This window comes from Sapajus apella, unplaced genomic scaffold, assembly GCF_009761245.1.
Source record: "Sapajus apella isolate SASKATOON/1434 unplaced genomic scaffold, GSC_monkey_1.0 scaffold102, whole genome shotgun sequence".
Lineage (NCBI taxonomy): Eukaryota > Metazoa > Chordata > Mammalia > Primates > Cebidae > Sapajus > Sapajus apella.
The window spans coordinates 5,219,481-5,238,526 of NW_022437042.1; positions in this window are offsets into that span (position 1 = coordinate 5,219,481).

Sequence of the window (19,046 nt, forward strand, 5' to 3'; positions counted from 1 at the left end):
CTGGAAGGGAGAAACTCAGGCCTGATGGCATTCACCATAAGCTGACTGAAGAGCCTCTGGACTTTGAGTAAATATTGACAGTAGACAGGCAGTACTCACCATGGGCCTGTTATGGTGGTGCCCATGGAGAGAGTCTCCTTTGCTTAAGCAAAAACAAAAGGGAACAGTGGGAAAGACTTTGTCTTGTAGCTTGGGTACCAACTCAGTTGCTGCAGAATAGAGTACCAGGTAGATTCCTAAGGTCCCTGACTCCAGTCCCTGTCCCCCAGACAGCATCTATGGACCAGCCCAGGGCTGGAGGAATATGCAGCCCCGAGGAGAAGGACACACTCCTGGCTAGAGTTTCTACCTGCTAATTGTAGAACCCTTGGGCCTTGGAGTATATATAGGCAGTAGCCAGGCAGTGGTCACCACAGTTCTTGGGCAAGACCCAGTGCTGTGCTGGCTTCAGGTCTGAGCCAACACAGTCCTAGTGGTGGTGGCCACAGGGCTTCTTGTATCACCTCTCCTGTAGATCCAGGCAGCTCAGAACAGACAGACTCCATTTGTTCATGAGAAAGTAAGAGAAGAAAACAAGAGTCTCTGCCTAGTAATCCATGTAATTCTTCTCGATCTTACCCAAGACCACCTAGGTGGTCCCTCTATGAGTCTGCAAAAGACACAGCATTACTAGGCTTGGGGTGCCACCTACTACAGATACAGCAGCAGTGACCAAAGACTTAGATCACAACACCCAATTCCCTTTGAATATTTGAAAGCCTTCCCAAGAAGGATGGATACAAATAAGCTCAGACTGTGAAGACTGAAATAAGTACCTAACTCTTCAACACCCAGACACTGACAAATGTCAACAAGCATCAAGACCATCCAGAAAAACATGACTTAACCAAATGAACTAAATAAAGTACCAGGGGAATAATCCCAGAGAGAAAGAGATATGTGACTTTTAAGATGAAGAAATCAAAATAGCTGTTTTGAGGAAGCTCAACAAAATTTCAGATAACACAAAGAAGGCATTCAGAATCCTATCAGATAGATTTAACAAAGAGATTGAAACAATTAAAAAGAATTAAACAGAGATTCTGGAGCTGAAAAATTAAACTGACATACTAAACAATATATCAGTGTCTTCTAACAGCAAAAATGATAAAGCAGAAGAAAGAAATAATGAGCTCGAAGACAGGCTATTTTAAAATACAGTCTCAGGATAAAAACGAAAAAAATAATAAGGCATACCTACAGTACCTAGAAAATAGCCTCAAAAGGGCAAATCTAAGAGGTATTACCCTTAAAGAGGAGGTAGAGAGAGATCAGTGTAGAAAATTTATTCAAAGAGATAATGAGGGAACACTTCCCAGATCTAATAAAAGGCATCAATATTCACGTACAAGAAAGTTATAGAACACTAAGCAGATTTAACCCAAAGATCACCTCAAGGCATTTAGTAGTCAAATTCCCAAAGGTCAAGGATAAAGAAAGAATCATGAAGGCATTAAGAGAAAATCATAGCATCCAAAGAGCTCTGACATGTCTTGCAACAGGCTTCTCAGTAGAAACTTTACTGGCCAGGAGAGAGTAGCATGACATATTTAAAGTGCTGAAGGATTTTTGTTATAACAATTTGTTAGAATAATTTATGCAGCAAAAATATCCTTTAAGCATAAAGGAGAAATAGTGACTCTCTCAGACAAATGAAAGCTGGGGAATTTCATCAACACCAGACCTGTCCTGTAAGAAATGCTAAAGGGAGTTCTTCAATGTGAAATAAAAGGATATTAATGAGCAATAAGAAATCATCTGAAGATACAACATTCACTGGTAATAGTAAGAACATAGAATAATAGAATTGTATAACACTGTAATTTTGGTGTATAAACTACTCATATCTTTGGTAGAAAAATCAAAATATGAAGCTATATAAAATAATTACAAAACTTTTCAAGACATAAAGAGGATAATAAGATAAAAATAGAAACAAAAATACATTAAAAATTGGGGGATCAAGTTGTAGTGTAGAATATTAATAGTTTTTTCTTTGCTTATTTATTAGTTTATGTGCTCGTTTATACAATCAGGTTTAAGTTGTCATTTTAAAAAATAGATATTAATAAATATTTTTTCAAGCTTCATAGTAACCTTGAACTAAAAAACATACAATGGATTCACAAAAAATGAAAAAAAGAAACCAAATTATATTATCTGAGAGCATCATCTTTACTAAAAGGAAGATAGGAAAGAAAGAAACAAGGAAGAGAAGACCACAAAACAACCATAAAACAAATATAAAATGACAAGAGTATGTTTTTACTTTTCAATAATAACATTGAATGTAAATTGACTAAATTGTTCAATTAAATAGAATATTTAAAGATCAAAACATTAACAGCAAATGCTGGTGTAGATATGGAGCAACAGAAACTCTCATTCTTTGCTGATGGGACTGCAAAATATTATAGCAACTTTAGAAGACAGTTTGGCAGGTTCTAACAAAACTAAATGTATCCTTATCATACAGTTCAGCAGTTTCCATCCTTGGTTAGTTAAAAACATATGTCTACACAAAAGCTTGCCTAAAAATATTTATAAAAGCTTTTTTTTTGTTTGTTTTTTTTGAGACGGAGTTTCGCTCTTGTTACCCAGGCTGGAGTGCAATGGCACGATCTCGGCTCACCGCAACCTCCACCTCCTGGGTTCAGGCAATTCTCCTGCCTCAGCCTCCCGAGTAACTGGGACTACAGGCATGCGCCACCATGCCCAGCTGATTTTTTGTATTTTTAGTAGAGACGGGGTTTCACCATGTTGACCAGGATGGTCTCGATCTCTTGACATCATGATCCACCCGCCTCGGCCTCCCAAAGTGCTGGGATTACAGGCTTGAGCCACCGCACTCGGCCTTATAAAAGCTTTTTCATAACTGTCAAAATGCGAAAGCAATCACGATGTCCTTCAATAGTTGGATCAATAAACTGTGGTACATCTGTACAATGGATCATTATTCAGAGAAATAATTAATGATCTTTCAAGCCATAAAAAGTCATGGAGGAACCTTAAAAGCATATTGCTAAGTGAAAGGTGCCAACTTGAAAAAGGAACATACTCTATGATTTCAATTATATGACATGAACAAAGGAAACTTGTGAAGAAAGTAAAAAGGTCAGTGGTTGCTAGGGGTTTTGGGAAACATACAGAGGGATGAGTGGGTAAAGCCAGGGAATTTTGAAGTCACTGCAACTATTCTGTATGATACAGTAATGATGGATATATGTCATTACATGTTTTTGACATTCGTCAAAATCTGTAGAGTATAAAACACAAAAAGTGAGTCCTAATGTAGACTATGGACTTTAGTCAATAATAACATATCAATATTGGTTTATCAATTATAACATATGTACCACTCTAATATAATATGTAAATAATGAGAGAAACTGTCTGCGGGGGAGAGTCGATATATAAAGTTCTGGACTTTCCTATCAATTTTTCTATAAATGTAAACTATTATTTATAAAGTCTATTAATTAAAAGTAAATTGTCTGGATTATTTTAGTGTACTGCCGTGGTGGAGAACCAATTATTTAAAATTTCTAATTTAGGACCTGCAAAAAATTTGGAACAATTAATCAGAATAGGAAAAACAAAAAGCATGTTGGTAGTATGAATAATGGAATTCTGTATAGGCTGTGCTTATTTTGAGTTGCCTGTGAACAGGCAGAGATGCCCAGCAGAGATTTTTTTGTTTCCTTCTACTATCCTGTTTCATATAATATTTCAGATTCACAACTTTTGTCTAACAGCCGTTATCAAGAGCAATATTTGAAAAACCAGTCACAGCTTAGCATGAACCTATTGGACTTGAAAAGGATAACTCAGAGAAATTTTCTAAATAGACAATATTACTGGCCTCATGTTTTCATCCACAGCAATAGTGCTTAAATGATACTTTCTGCTTTGCTTAGGTATATCTTTTGCCACAGAATAATAAATTGTTCCTTAATGTTTAATTCTTAAAGAGAGAGAGAAAGAGGGAGAGTTAAAGAGAGAGAGAGAAAAGACACTAAAAACACGTCATGCCATTTGGCATAAGAAAGGCAAACATACCCATAAGTGAAATTAGCATAAATAAATAGAGAATGAAATGTATTCCTCCAGAGACAGTAGTGTTTCCTAAATCACCAAATAAAAATTCTGTTAAAAGATATTTTTTCCTTTTGTTTATGATTACTTAAAACACTACAATATTTTTCAATGCAATTAAAAACTGAATTTTGAACTTTGCTATTGGTTTCATTCATCCTTTCCCTTGCTGCACATACTCTGGCAATTCATCATCATCTAATCACCTCTGGAGTTTAGAATACCTCAAACACTTACTGAAAATGGCTTGAGTTGCTTTGGAAAGATAATGTCTATAAATTTAAAGATTTCAGTCATCTGAGGTAAGATAATTAAGATTTTTCTATAAGTGTAAAATGAAACAAAAATTAAAATGACTGTTATCTATAAGCATTTCAATCCTTTCAATATATTAACCTTGAAAAGCCAGATTCCAGTGGCAAATAAGTGTTTTGGCATGAATTATCCAGAGAATACTTTTGTCTCTCTTTATCACTTTGCATGTACACATCAGTGTCTATTAATCAATTTTACAGCATGGCCAGCTTCATGTGGAAAAGATGTTGCTATTTATTTACATAAAGCATGTGGTCTGGCAACATTAGCAATTCTGTTTTGCTGTTGACTTGTTGAAAGTGGACATAGATATAAATGAGGAAAAAAAATGCTCCAATGAAGTTAACCTAAACTGAGAATGCTTGGGCTGAGAGAAATTTAGATGATTTTAACCCTCTTTTTTGTTGAAGATTATAGGATACCCATCATAATTCATACCAGAAGTTTTTTTTCTTGACTTTCCTAGTCTTTGCATCATTTTCAGCTTTTCACAATGTTTCCAAAAATCTTTGTTCCTCCATGTTGCGCCTTCTTTTTTTTTTTTTTTTAAGTTCAAATATTTATTTCCAAACAAGTGACTTTGGTCTATTTCATACATGACACTTTTTATTGCAGACAAAAATAAAATTGTACAACTGCATAAATATAAAATTCTTCCATCATGAAAATAGCTGCCACCAGAAAGGAAAAAAGGAAAGTAAAAGAAAATTTACAAAGTAAATTAATTAGGCCTGTCACTAGCCAAGGTGATGGACAAATCCAGATCTCAGACACAGACGGCTTTGGAGTATACTATAAGAATTCCATCAATACCTTGCAATTGCCTAACCTCATATATTGTTTAAACTTTGAGTTAATTATAGATTGACCCAATGTTGCAAAAATGTTTGGAATGGTCCTATGCATCCTTCATCCAGTTCAAATATTAAGGGCTTGTGTAATTATATTGAACCAGGAAATTAATATTAGGAAAATACACAGAAATAATTCAGATTTCATCATTTTCAAAAAAATTCATTTTCATATGTGTATATAATCTATTCAATTTTAATATATATGTGGCTTTGAGTAACAATCATCATAATCAAAATATAGAACTGTTCCATTACTTTTCAAGAGTATTAATTAAGAGGAATTATATAGTACATGTGATGGCTAATACTGAGTGTCAACTTGATTGGATTGAAGGATACAAAGTATTAATTCTGGGTGTGTCTGTGTGGGTGTTACTGAAAGAGATTAACATTTGAGTGAGTGGGCTTGGGAAGGCAGATCCTCCCTTAATCTGGTGGTTACACTGTAATCGGCTTTGATAAAATATGCAGAAAAATGTAAAAAGGTGGGTGCGGCCTAGCTTCCCAGCCTACATCTTCCTCCCATGCTAGATGCTTCCTGCCATGGAACGTCGGACTCCAAGTTCTTCAGTTTTGGGAATCAAAGTGGCTCTCCTTGGTCCTGAGCTTGCAGAAAGCCAATTGTGAGACCCTGTGATCCTGTAAGTTCATATATATGTATATATATATATATATATATTTTTTTTTTTCCATTTGGTGATGTCCTGTTTCTTTCATCATGGTTTTATAGTTTCCATTTCAGATATCTTTCACTTCTCTGGTTAATTCCTAAATATTTAATATTTTGTGTTGCTATTGCAAATGAAATTACTTTTTCTTTGTGTGTGTGTGTGTGTGTGTGTGTGTGTGTGTGTGTTCACGGTTGGCATACAGAAATGCTACTGATTTTTGTATATTGGTTTTGTATCCTGCAACTTTTTTGAATTTATCAGTTCTAATAGTTTTCTTGTGGAATCTTAAGTTTTTACAAATATAAGATCATGTCATCAGCAAACAGGGATAATTTGACTTCTTCCTTTCCGATTTGTATGTACTTTATTTCTTTTTCTTGTCTAAATGCTCTAGCTAGGACTTCCAGCACTATGTTGAATAACAGTGATAATGAGTAAGGATTTAACTCCTGTCATTTTGTTATTGTTTGCTGGTAGTCTTGTGATCTTCTTTCGTTCTTGTATTTCTTTAGTGACTGATTTTCTCTGGCGATATGATTTAGTTTTTATTTTTTGTGTGTCCATTGCAGGTTTTTTGGTCAAGGGTTACCACAAGGCTTGGAAATACCATTCTAAAACTCATTATTTTAACCTGATAACAACTTAACACTGTTTGCATAAAGAAACAAGCAAAATGAAAACTACTAACAAAAACTCTAAACATTAACTTTCCCTTACTTTTTGACTTTAGTTGTTTCTATTTATACCTTATTGTACTGCCTATGTCTTAAAAATTTGTAGGTATTACTTTTGATTGGTTCATCACTTAGAACTTATCCTTAGGATAAGAATAGTTTCTACAGCACAGTCACAGTGCAATAATAATCTGTGTTTTTCTGTGTTTTCTGCTTAACACTACCATTGAGTTTTGTACCTTCAGGTGATTTCTCTTTGCTCATTAACATTCTTTTCTTTCTGTTTGAAGTACTCTCTTTAGCATTTCTTGTAGGACATGTCTGGCATTTATGAAATCCATCAGATTTTGTTCATCTGGGAAACTATGTCTCTTTCATGTCTGAGGGAGAGTTTTTGGCAAATATAGTATACTAGGGTACTGGGTTTTTTGTTGTTGTTGTTTTCCATTCAGAACTTCAAATATATCATGCTATTCTCTCCTGCACTGTAAGGTTTCCACTAAAAAGTATATTTCCAGATGTACTGGAGCTCCATTGTATGTCGTTTCTTTTCTCTTGCTGCTTTTAGGATCCTTTCTTTATGATTGACCTTTGAGAGTTTGATTCTTAAATGTCTTAGGTAATATTCTTTGGGTTAAATCTATTTGGCATTTTATGACCTTCTTGAACTTGGATCTTGATGTCTTTCCCTAGGTTTGAAGCTTTCTGTTATTAAAACTTTAAATAAACTTTCTACCCTTATCTCTTTCTTTACCTCCTCTTTAAGGCCACAACTCTGAGATTTGCCCTTTTGAGACTATTTTCTAGATCCTGTATGTGTGCTTGATAGTAATATATATATACATATATATATATACACACACATATATATATACATATATATACATATATATATACACATATATATACACATATATATATACACATATATATATACACACACACACACACATACATATGTATGTATATATATATGCACATACATACACACACACACACACACATTTTTTTTGTCTCCTCTGTGTATTTTCAAATAGCCTGTCTTTAGTCTCACTAATTCTTTCCTCAATGATCTATTCTGCTATTAAAGAACTCATGCATTCTTTAGTACGCCAACTGCATATTTAAATTATTTCTTTTAAATTATTGCAATCTTATTTACAATATTTGTCTGATATAATTCTGAAGGTTCTATTCGTTCTCTGTGTTCTCTTGCACTTGAGTTTCCTCTTGCATTTCTTTGAGTTTCCTCAACATAGCTATTTTTAATTTTCTGTCTGAAAGGTCACACATCTCTGTTTCTGAAGGATTGGTCCCTAGTGACTGATTTAGTTCATTTGGTGAGGTCAATGTTTTCCTAGATGGTGTTGATACTAGTAGATGTCCTTCTGTGTCTGGACATTGAATGAAGAGTTATTTATGGTAGTCTTTTCAGTCTGGGCTTGTTTATTCCCTTCCTTCTTGTAAACGCTTTCCAGATACTAAAAGAAACTTTGATATTGTGGTTTAAGCTGTGTCTGCTTAAGGAAGCATAATAAGCCCAGGAATACTATGGTTCGAGCAAATTGGTAGAGGTACCACCTTGATGGTCTTGGACAAAATCGTGGAGAATTTTTGTGATTACCAGGCGGAGATCTTGTTCTCTTCCTTTACCTTCTCTCAAATATACAGAATCTGTCTCTCTGTTCTTAGCCACCTAAAGCTGGGGGCAGAGTGGCACAAACACTCCTGTGACCACTACCACTATGGCTGTACTGTGTCAGACCTGAAGCCAGCACAGCACCGGGTCTCACCCAAGACCTGCTATAACCACGCTTTGTCTACTGCCTGTATTCGCTCAAAGCCCTAGGTCTCTACAATCAGCAGGTGGAAAAGCCAGTCAAGCCTATGTCTTCCCTTCAGGGTGGTGATGTTACCCATTCCCCGGGCGGTCCAGAAGTGCCATCCAGGAGTCAAGGTCTTGAGTCAAAAATCTTAAAAGTCTACATGGTGTTCTATTTTACTGTGGCTGAGCCAGCATTCAGACCATAAGATGTAGTCCTTCCCACTATTTTCTCTACTTTCCAAAGGCAGAGGAGCCTCAACCTGCAGCCATCACCACAACAGACCATGAGGAGTACTTCCAGACTACTGCTGATATTCCCTTAAGGCCCAATGGCTCTTAAGTCAGGTTGTGGTGAGTGCTGCCGGACCTGGGACTCAAACTTCAGTGCAGTGGCTCCTTGCTGGCCCAGGGTAGGTCCAGAAGTGTCATACAAGGGTCAAGTCCTGGAATCAGGGACCCCCCAAGGACTCCGTTGGCCCTCTACCCCACTCTGGCCATGCTGATACCTGAAGCCAACAGGACTTAGAGGCTCACCCAAGCTCCTTAATGTAGTATCTATGAATCACTGCTAGTTATTTTGGTTCCAAGTTTTCTTCAGCTAGTGGCTGATGAATGCTGCCAAAACTAGGTGCTTCCCTTCTAGGCATCAGGTACACCTCTGGCCCAGCATGTTTCTAAAAATGTGATCTGGGGGCTATGGCCTGGAATGAGGGCATCACCACTCTGATCAGTGTCCTGTGTTGCTCTGGTTGAGCTGGTGTCCAGAATGCAAGACAAAGTCCTCACCACTCTTCCCTCTCCTCTCCTGAAGCAGAAGGAAGGGGTCTTTTCTGGAGCCACAAGCTGTGTATACTGGGGTTAAGGGAGAAGTGATGCCAGCACTCCCTTAACTGCCTCATCCGGTGTCTCAGTAGGTTGCATGCCCCACCCTAGTCCAGTGTCTGTGGTCCTAGCTCTAGGACTCATCTAAGAGTCATGGTCTTTATGGTCTAGGTTGCCTTTTAAGTTTACTTAGAGACACAATGAATTTTCACCCTAGGTGGTGAGGTTTATGGAAACTCAAGTTCAGACCACTGTGATAGGCGATTTCCTTCTTGTTAGGGCTTGTTTAAATGCTCTCTTCTTGGGCAGACATTAACTGAATTTGGTTCAGTTTTTCTTTCTGCTTTAACAGGACAATGCTAAGTTCAATGCCTCATAACTACTATGCTCTCCATCCCCTAGCACCCAGAGATGCTCTCCACATCATACTGTGTCTGCTTGTAGGTGCGGAAGGGGTGGTTTGATTCAGGACCACTTTTTCTATCTCTTCAGTGCCTCTTTCAACAACATGAAGTTAAAACCAGGTGTACTGTGAATGTTTACCTGATTTTTGGTTCTTAAAAAGTTGTATTTTTTTCTGTATAGATAGTTGTTAAGTTGGTTTTCTATCACTAGGAATGATTGGTGGAGGCTTCTCTTTTGCCGTCATGCTCTGCCTCCCTTGAGAATTCTTTATATATTGGAAGTAGTAGTGTTTTGTCAGATATGAAGGTTGCACATTTTTTTTTCCAATCAGCAGCTTCTTTTTTCATCCTGTTCACAAGAACTTTTGGAGTACCTTTTAAAAATTAGTTTTATAAAGTCTACAATTTTTTGATTGTTCCTTTTATGGACCTTGCTTTTGGCTTGAAGTCTAACAACTCTTTGCCTAGTTCTAAATCCTGAAGATTTGTCTCCATTTAAAAAAAATGTTTCATGATTTCATGTTTTTACATTAAATTCCATGATTCATTTCATTTTTAAAAACATAAGATAGGGCCGGGCTTGATGTCTTATGCCTGTAGTCCCAGCACTTTGGGAGGCCTAGGTGGGTGGATCACCATAGGTCAGGAGTTTGAGACCGGCCTGTCCAACGTGGTGAAACCCTGTCTCTATATAAAATAAAAATATAAAAAATAACAAATAAAATAATTTAAAAAATAAGATATAAGGTTTAGATAGAAGTTTACTTTCTTGACCTATGGATGTCCAAATGCTCCAGCACAATCTGTTGAAAATTATTTTCTTCCTCCATTGAATTGCTGATTTACCTTTGTGAAAAATACATTGAAGATATTTATGTGGATCTATTTCTGGGTTCTCTATACTGTTACATTAATTCGTGTGTTCATCCTGTCACCAATACTGCACTCTTGGTTACGTTAGCTATGTAAGCCTTAGCATTGGGAATAATGCTTCCTCCCACTTTATTTTTTAAAAATTGTTTTAAATAGTTAAAGTTATTCACATTTCCATATATATTTTAGAATAACCTTGTCTATACAAAAATAATTACTGGAACTTTTATAAGAAGAGATTGTGTTAAATGTATAGATCAGTTTATGGAGAATTAACATCCTCACTGTGTTGAGTCTTACAAGTCATGAACATGATAAATATTTCTACTTATAGATTCTGTACATTTTGCTAAGTTTATACATAAAAAATTCACTTTTTAAGGCAATTATAAATGATATTCTATTTATGATTTCCACATGTTCATTTTTAGTATAAAAAAATTGATTTTTGAGTATTGATCTTGTATTCTATGACCCTGATGAACTTATTGATTTGTTCGAGGCAGATTTTACTTAAATATATTCACTGGGATTTTCTATGCAGATGATCAAGTCATCTGAAAATAGGGATAGTTTTACTTTTTGTTTTACAATCCATATGTATTTTTTTTCTTTTCCATGCCTTATTCTGCTGACTAGAATTTCCAGTACTGTTATGAGTGACAGTAAAAGAACAGACACCCTTGCCTTGTTCTGAATCCTAGGGGGGAAACATTGTATTTCACCTTTGAGTATGATGATAGCTCCAGTTTTTTGTAGATGCTCTATGAAATTGATAAAGTTTGTTTCTGTTCCCAGGGTCTGAGAATACATATCATGAATAGATGTTGGAATTTATCATAGGCTCTGTGTCAATGGATATGAGCATGTGATTTTACTTTAGCTTGTTGGTATGGTGAATTATATTATTTGATCTTAGATCATTGGACCTGACTTGCATCCTTAAAATAATTTGTACTTGCTTGATCTTGGTGCATAATTCAATTTATACATTGCGGGATTAGGATTGATTTAACTGAGATTTTTACATATAATATAAGAGATACAAGTTCATATGATTTTTTTTAAATACCTGTTTTTGTCTGGTTTTGGTTGGATTAATACTGACCTCATAAGTGAGTTTGGTAGTGTTTCTTCCTTGTCTGTATTCTGGAAAAAGGAGATTGTGTATAATTGGTATTAATTCTTCTTTACCTGTATTGTAAAATTCTGCAATGAAGCCACCAGAGACCAAAGAGTTTGTTTTCAGGTAACTTTAAATTCTGAATTACCTGGGTCTGTCATGGGATGGGGAGCTAGGGGAGGGATAGCAGGGGGTGGGGTGATAGAGATAGGGATAGCATTAGGAGAAATACCTAATGTTAATGACAGGACAATGCATACAGCAAACCACTATGGCATGTGTATACCTATGTAACAAACCTGCACATTCTGAACATGTACCTCAGAACTTAAAGTATAATAAAAAACAAAAACAAAGACAATTAAATTAAAAATTAAAATCAAAAAATTCCGAATTCAATTTTGTTAATCTTTATAGAGCTACTCTGATCATCTACTTCATGTTGGTTGAGTTTTGGGGTAGTTTTTGAGCCATTGATCAATTTCATCTATAATATCAAATTTATGAATGTAACATTGTTGGTATTTTTCCTTTTAATAATGGCAGGTTATATAGTAATATGCCGTGTTTCATTCATGATGTTGGTTATTTGTGTCATCTCTCTTTTTGTTTATCATATTTACTGAAGTTTTTGAAGATTTAACTTTTGTTGTCTTTACTTCCTCTATTTTGTTTCAATTTTACTAATTTATAATATCTTTATTATTTCCTTATTTCTTCTTGCTTTGAATTATGTTACTTTTCTTTTTTCTGGTAAATTTTAGGAAAGAATTAAGCATATTGATTTTAATAGCCATTTCTTAAAAGAAGACATACAAATGACAAGCATATGAAAAGCTCAGCATTATTGGTCATCAGAGAAATGCAAATCAAAACAACATTGAAATATTATCTTACCCCAATTAAAATAGTTTATATCCAAAAGACAGACAATAACAAATCCTGGTGAAGATGTAAAGCAATGGGAACACTTGTACACTGTTGGTGGGAATGAAAATTAGGACAATCACTCTGGAGACCAATTTGGAGGTTCCTCAAAACACTAAAAATTGTGCTACCATATCATCTAGCTATCTCACTGCTGGGTATATACCCATAAGAAAGAAAATCAGCATATACTAGAGATATCTGCACTCCTGTGTTTATTGCAGCACTGTTTAAAATAGCTAAGAATTGGAAGCAATCTAAGTGTCCATCAACAGCTGAACAAATAAAGAAAATGTGGCACATATGCACAATGGAGTACTATTAAATCATGAAAACAATGAGATCCAGCCTATTGCAACAATATGTCAGGAACTGGAGATTATTCCATTAAGTGAAATAAGCCAGACACAGAAAGACAAACATTGCATGTTCTCATTTATTTGTGGGATCTAAAAATCGAACAATTAAACTCATGAATATAGAGAGTAGAAGAATGGTTACTAGACACTGGGAAAGGGGTAGCGGGGGCTGGGGTGAAGGTGAGAATAGTTAATGGGTACAAAAAATAGAATGAATAACACCTATTTGATAGCACAACAAGGTGAATATAGTCATTAATAACTTAATTGTACATTTTAAAATAATTTAAAGAGTATAATGGGATTGTTTGTAACTCAAAAGATAAATACTTGAGGGATGGATACCCCATTACCCATGTTGTGCTTCTTTCGAATTGTATGCCTGTATTGAAACATCTCATGTACCCCACAAATATATACACCTACTATGCACCAACAATAATAAAAAAGGATAAATTTTAAAAAGAAAAGACTACTGATTTGGCAACCTTCATCTCTGCTTTTTTGGCATTTTGTTAATTGATATACATATTTTGGGGGGCAGGTTTGATAATTTTGACATTTTGATATGTGTATATAATATGTAATGATAAAATCAGAGTAATTGAAGTAACCATTAGCTCAAACACTTATTTTTGTGTTGAAAAATTGTAATTCTTCTCTTATACCTATTTTGAATTGTGGAATAAATTATTAACTATAATTTCTCTACTGTAATATTGAATATTAGAACTTATTATTTCTGCCTAGCTGTACTTCTGCACATATTACCCAACTTCTCTTCACTCATGCCTTTCCCCTTCTCAGCCTCATTTAACCACCATTCAACTCTCTATGCCCACGAGATATACTTTTATAGTTCTCACATGTGAGTGAGAACATGTGATGTTTCTCTTTCTGTGCCTGACTTACTTCACTTGCATAATGTCTTCCAGTTACATTCATGTTGCTGCACATGACAGGATGTCATTCTTTTTATGGCTGAATAATATTCTATTGTGTATATATAGCATGTATTCTAATATCCATTCATTCATTGATGGACATGTAGGTTTATTCCAGATCTTGGCTATTGTAAATAGTGCTATAATAAGCATGGGAGCACAGATATCTCTTCAACAATCTGCTATAATTTTTTTGACTGTATACTGAATACTGGGATTGCTGGATTACCTGGTAGTTCTATGTTTAGTTTCTGAGGAACCTGCATATCGTTTTCCATAGTGGCTATACTATTTATACTCCCAACCACCTTGTACGAGTGTTCCGTTTTTCACACCCTCACAAGCATTTTCTTTTGTCTTTTTGACAATAGACATTCTTACTAGAATGAGACAGTATCTCATCATGGTTTTGATTTGCATTTCTCTGATGATTCATATGGTGAGCATTTTTCATATACCAGTTGGTCACTTGTATGTCTTCTTTTGACACATGTCTGTTCAGGTCTTTTGTCAATTTTTAATCAAATTAGTTTTTTTCACTTTGAGTTGTTCGAGCACCTTACATATTATGGTCATTAATCCCTTGTCTGATATATAATTTGCAAATATTTTCTCCCATTCTGTAAGTTTTCACCTCACTTTGTGATTCATTTCATTTGCTGTGTAAAAGCTTTTTAGTTTGATGTAATCGCTTTCATCTATTTTTGCTTTTGAGGTCCTACCCCCAAAAATCTTTGCCCAAACTAATATCCTATAGTGTTTTCTCAGTGTTCTCTTCTGCTGGCATCAGTTTCACATCTTACATTTAAGTCTTTAATCAATTTTGAGTTAATTTTTATATATAATAAAAGATAGGGATCTATTTTCATTCTTATATATATTGATACCCAATTTCCAGTACCATTTCTTACAGAGACTGTCCTTTCCACTACTATAAGTTTTTCATGACTTTGTCAAAAGTTAGTTGGCTATAAGTGTGCAGATTTATTTCTGGGTTCTCTGTGCTGGTTCATTAGTCTGTAGGTCTGTTTTATTAAAATGCCAGGCTGATTTGGATACTCTATCTTTGTAGTGTATTCTGAAATCAGGTAGTGTGTTGCCTCCAGCTTTGTTCATGTTGCTCAGTATTGCTTTAGCTAGTTGGGAGCTTTTCTAGATCCATAAAAAATTTAGGATACTTTTTTATTTCTGTAAAAAATTTTATTGGTATTTTTATAGGGATTGGATTAAATCTGTTTATTGCTTTGGATAATAAAGGCATCTTAACAATATTTATTTTTCCATTCTATAAACATGAGATATATTTCCATGTTTTTGTGTCATCTTCAATTTATTTTCCATGTTTATAATTTTCTTTTCAGAACTCTTTCACTGATTTAGTTAATTTTTTCTCTAGACATTTAATTTTTTGGAGCTGGTATAAATAGAATTGTTTTCTTGATTTCATTTTCAGGCTAATTATTATTAGAGTATAGAAATACTACTGCCTTTTTTTGTTTGTTTGTTTGTTTTTGTTTTGTTTTTGAGAGAGAGTCTCTCTCTGTCGCCCAGGCTGGAGTGCAGTGGCTCAACCTTGGCTCACTGCAACCTCTGCCTCCTGGATTAAAGCAATTCTCCTGCCTCAGCCTCCTGAGTAGCTGGGACTGGAGGCACATGCTACCATGCCAGGCTAATATTTGTATTTTTAGTAGAGACAGGGTTTCACCATGGTGGCCAGGATGGTCTCCTGACCTCATGCCCTCTTGCCTTGGCCTCCCAAAGTGCTGGGATTACAGGCGTGAGCCACCATGCCTGGCACTACTGCCTTTTACATATTGACTTTGAATCCTGCAATATTCCTAAATTTGTTGATATGTTATAAGAGTATTTTGGTGGGTTCTAGGTTATTCTAAATATAAGATCATAGCATCTGAAAACAAGGATAATTTGACTTTTATTTCCAATTTGCATCCCCTTTATTTATTGTCTGTTGAATTAAAATGGTGAAACTGGACATCCTTGTTTTGTTACAGATTTTAGTGGAAAGGCTTTTAATTTTTCCCTAAGTATGATATTAGCTGTGGGCTAATCATATATAGCCTTTACTATGTTGATGTATTTTTTTAATTTTCAATGTTGATTTTAGTCATGAAAATATATTAATTTTTATCAGATGAATTTTCAGCATCTGTTGAAATGATCATATAGTTTTTGTTCTTGGTTCTATTAATGTGATATACACTATTTATTGATTTGCATATATTGCACCATCTTTGCATCCTTGGGACAAATCCCACTTGATCGTTGTGAATTATCTTTTTAATGTGCTGTTGAATTTGGTTTGCTGCTATTTGTTGAGGATTTTTGCATCAATATTCTTCAGTGATACTGCCCTACATTTTTTTCTCTTGTGTTCTTTGGTTTTGGAATCAAGGTATATCTAACCTCATAGAATTAGGTTGAAAGCATTCTCCCACTTTCTTTCTTTCTTTTTCTTTTTTTGTAGGGTTTCAGTAGAATTTGTATTATTTCTTTTTTAAAATTTTGGTAAAATTTAGCAGTGATGTAATAAGGTGTTGAGCTTTTCTCTGATAGCAGACTTTTTATTATGGCATGATCTCATTACTCATCATTGGTTTGTTAAAGTTCTCTATTCTTAATTCAATCCAGGTAGGTTGCATATGTCCAGAAATTTGTCAATTTCTTCTATATTTTCAAATTTATTGGCATATAGTTATTTTTAATAGCCTCTAATGATCTTTTTAATTTCTGTTGTATCAATTTTAATGCTTCCTTTTTCATCTTTGATTTTATTTGGGTCTTCTCTCTTTTTTTCTTATAGTAGCTAAATTTTGTCAAATTTTTATCTTTTCAAATACCAACTTTTCATTGTATTGATGTTTTATATTGTTTCTGGTCTCTATTTCTCCTCTGATCTTGATAAATTTTTTATTCTACTAGTTTAGAATTTTGATTGTTCTTGCTTGTCTACCTCTTTAGAGTGCATGCTTAAGTTGATTAATTGAAGTCTATTTCTTTGGTGTGGACTTCTATTGCTGTAAAATTCCATACTAGTACTGTTTTTGCTGTATTCCATAAGTTCTGGTATATTGCATTTCCATTTTTATTTGTTTGAAACACTTTTTAGATTTTCTTCTTAATTTCTTCATTGACCCATTGATTATTCAGGAACATGTTGCTTAATTTCCATGTATTTATACAGTTTCCAAAGTTTTTCTTGTTATCTGATATGGTTTGGCTGTGTCCCCACCTAATCTCATTTTGAATTGTAGTTTCCATAATTTTCACATGTCATGAGAGGGACAAGGTGGAGATAGTTTAATCGTGGTGCTGATTTTCCCCATCCTGTTCTCTTAATAATGAGTTATTTTTCACGAGATCTGATGGTTTTGTAAGGCACTTCCCACGTTGGTGTATTCCCCCTTCTCCTCCCTGACACCATGTGCAGAGGGTGTATTTGATTCTGCTTCTGCTTCTGCCATGGTTATACGTTCCCTGAGGCCTCCCAAGCCATGGCGAACTTTGAGTCAATTAAACATTTTTTCTTTGTAAATTATCTCAGGTATGTCTTTATTAGCAGCATGAGAATGGATTGATACATTATTGTTCTTTAGTTTTATTTCATTGTGGTCACAAAAGACACTTGATATGATTTCAACTTTTTAAAATGTGTTGAGTCTTGTTTTGTGACCTTAAGTATGGTCTATCCTGGAAAGTGTTTCATGTGTTTATAAGAAGAATGTATATTATGCAGAAGTTACATAAAATGTTCTGTAAATGTCTAGTAGGTTTATGTGGTCTAGAATATTGTTTAATTGCAATGTTACTTTATTTTCTGCCTGTATAATATGTCCATTGTCAAAAGTGGGATGCTGAATTATATTGCAGTCCATTTCTCCCTTTAAGTCTATCAGTATTTGCTTTATATATTTTTGTGGTTTGGTGTTGGGTATATTTACTATTGTTATAGCCTCTTGCTTAATTGACCCATTTATTGTTGTATAATTGCCTTCTTTGTATTTTTGCTCTTTTTGACCTGAAGTCTGTTTTATTTATAGAAGTATAGCTATCCCTGCTCACATTTGGTTTCTTTTCTCATAGAATATCTTGTTCTATCCCTTCACTTTCAGTCTATGTGTACTTTTATAGGTGGAGTGAGTTCTTGTACATGACAATTATTTGGGTCTTTTTAAAAATTCGTTCAGCTACTATTATGTCTTTTAATTGGATAATTTAGTCAGTTTATATTCAAAGTTGTTGTTGATATGTAAGCCCTTACTCCTTCCCAATTTGTTGAGAGCACATTCTGATATGTGTGATAAATCATATTGTTGGCTGAGAGCAGCTGCAAGGAAAACCTAGTCAGCACCTCAATACGGAAAACTGCCGCCTAAAGCAGAATACTGCTCAAAGTGTTATAAAACAATAGCCAATATGAATATGTCTCACACCAAATGTATTAGTTCTTTGAACACAGGATATGTGACTCTTTCTTTTTTTTTTCCATTTATTTTATTGCATTTTAGGTTTTGGGGTACATGTGAAGAACATGCAAGATTGTTGCATAGGTACACACGTGGCAGTGTGATTTGCTGCCTTCCTCCCCATCACCTACATCTGGCATCTCTCCCCTTGCTATCTCTCCCCAACTCCTCAGCCCCCACCATCCCTCCCCTATTTCCCCCAACTGATCCCAGTGTGTAGTGCTCCCCTCCCTGTGTCCATGTGTTCTCATTGTTCAACACCTGCCTATGAGTGAGAACATGCGGAGTTTGATCTTCTGCTCTTCAGTCAGGTTGCTGAGAATGTGGTTTCCAGGTTCATCCATGTCCCTACAAAGGACACAAACTCATCATTTTTGATGGCTGCATAATATTCCTTGGTGTATATGTGCCACATTTTCCCTATCCAGTCTATCATCAATGGGCATTTGGGTTGGTTCTAGGTCTTTGCTATTGTAAACAGTGCTGCAATGAACATTCGTGTACATGTGTCCTTATAGGAGAATGATTTGTAATCCTTTGGATATATACCCAGTAATGGGATTGCTGGGTCAAATGGAATTTCTATTTCTAGGTCCTTGAGGAATCGCCACACTGTCTTCCACAATGGTTGAACTAA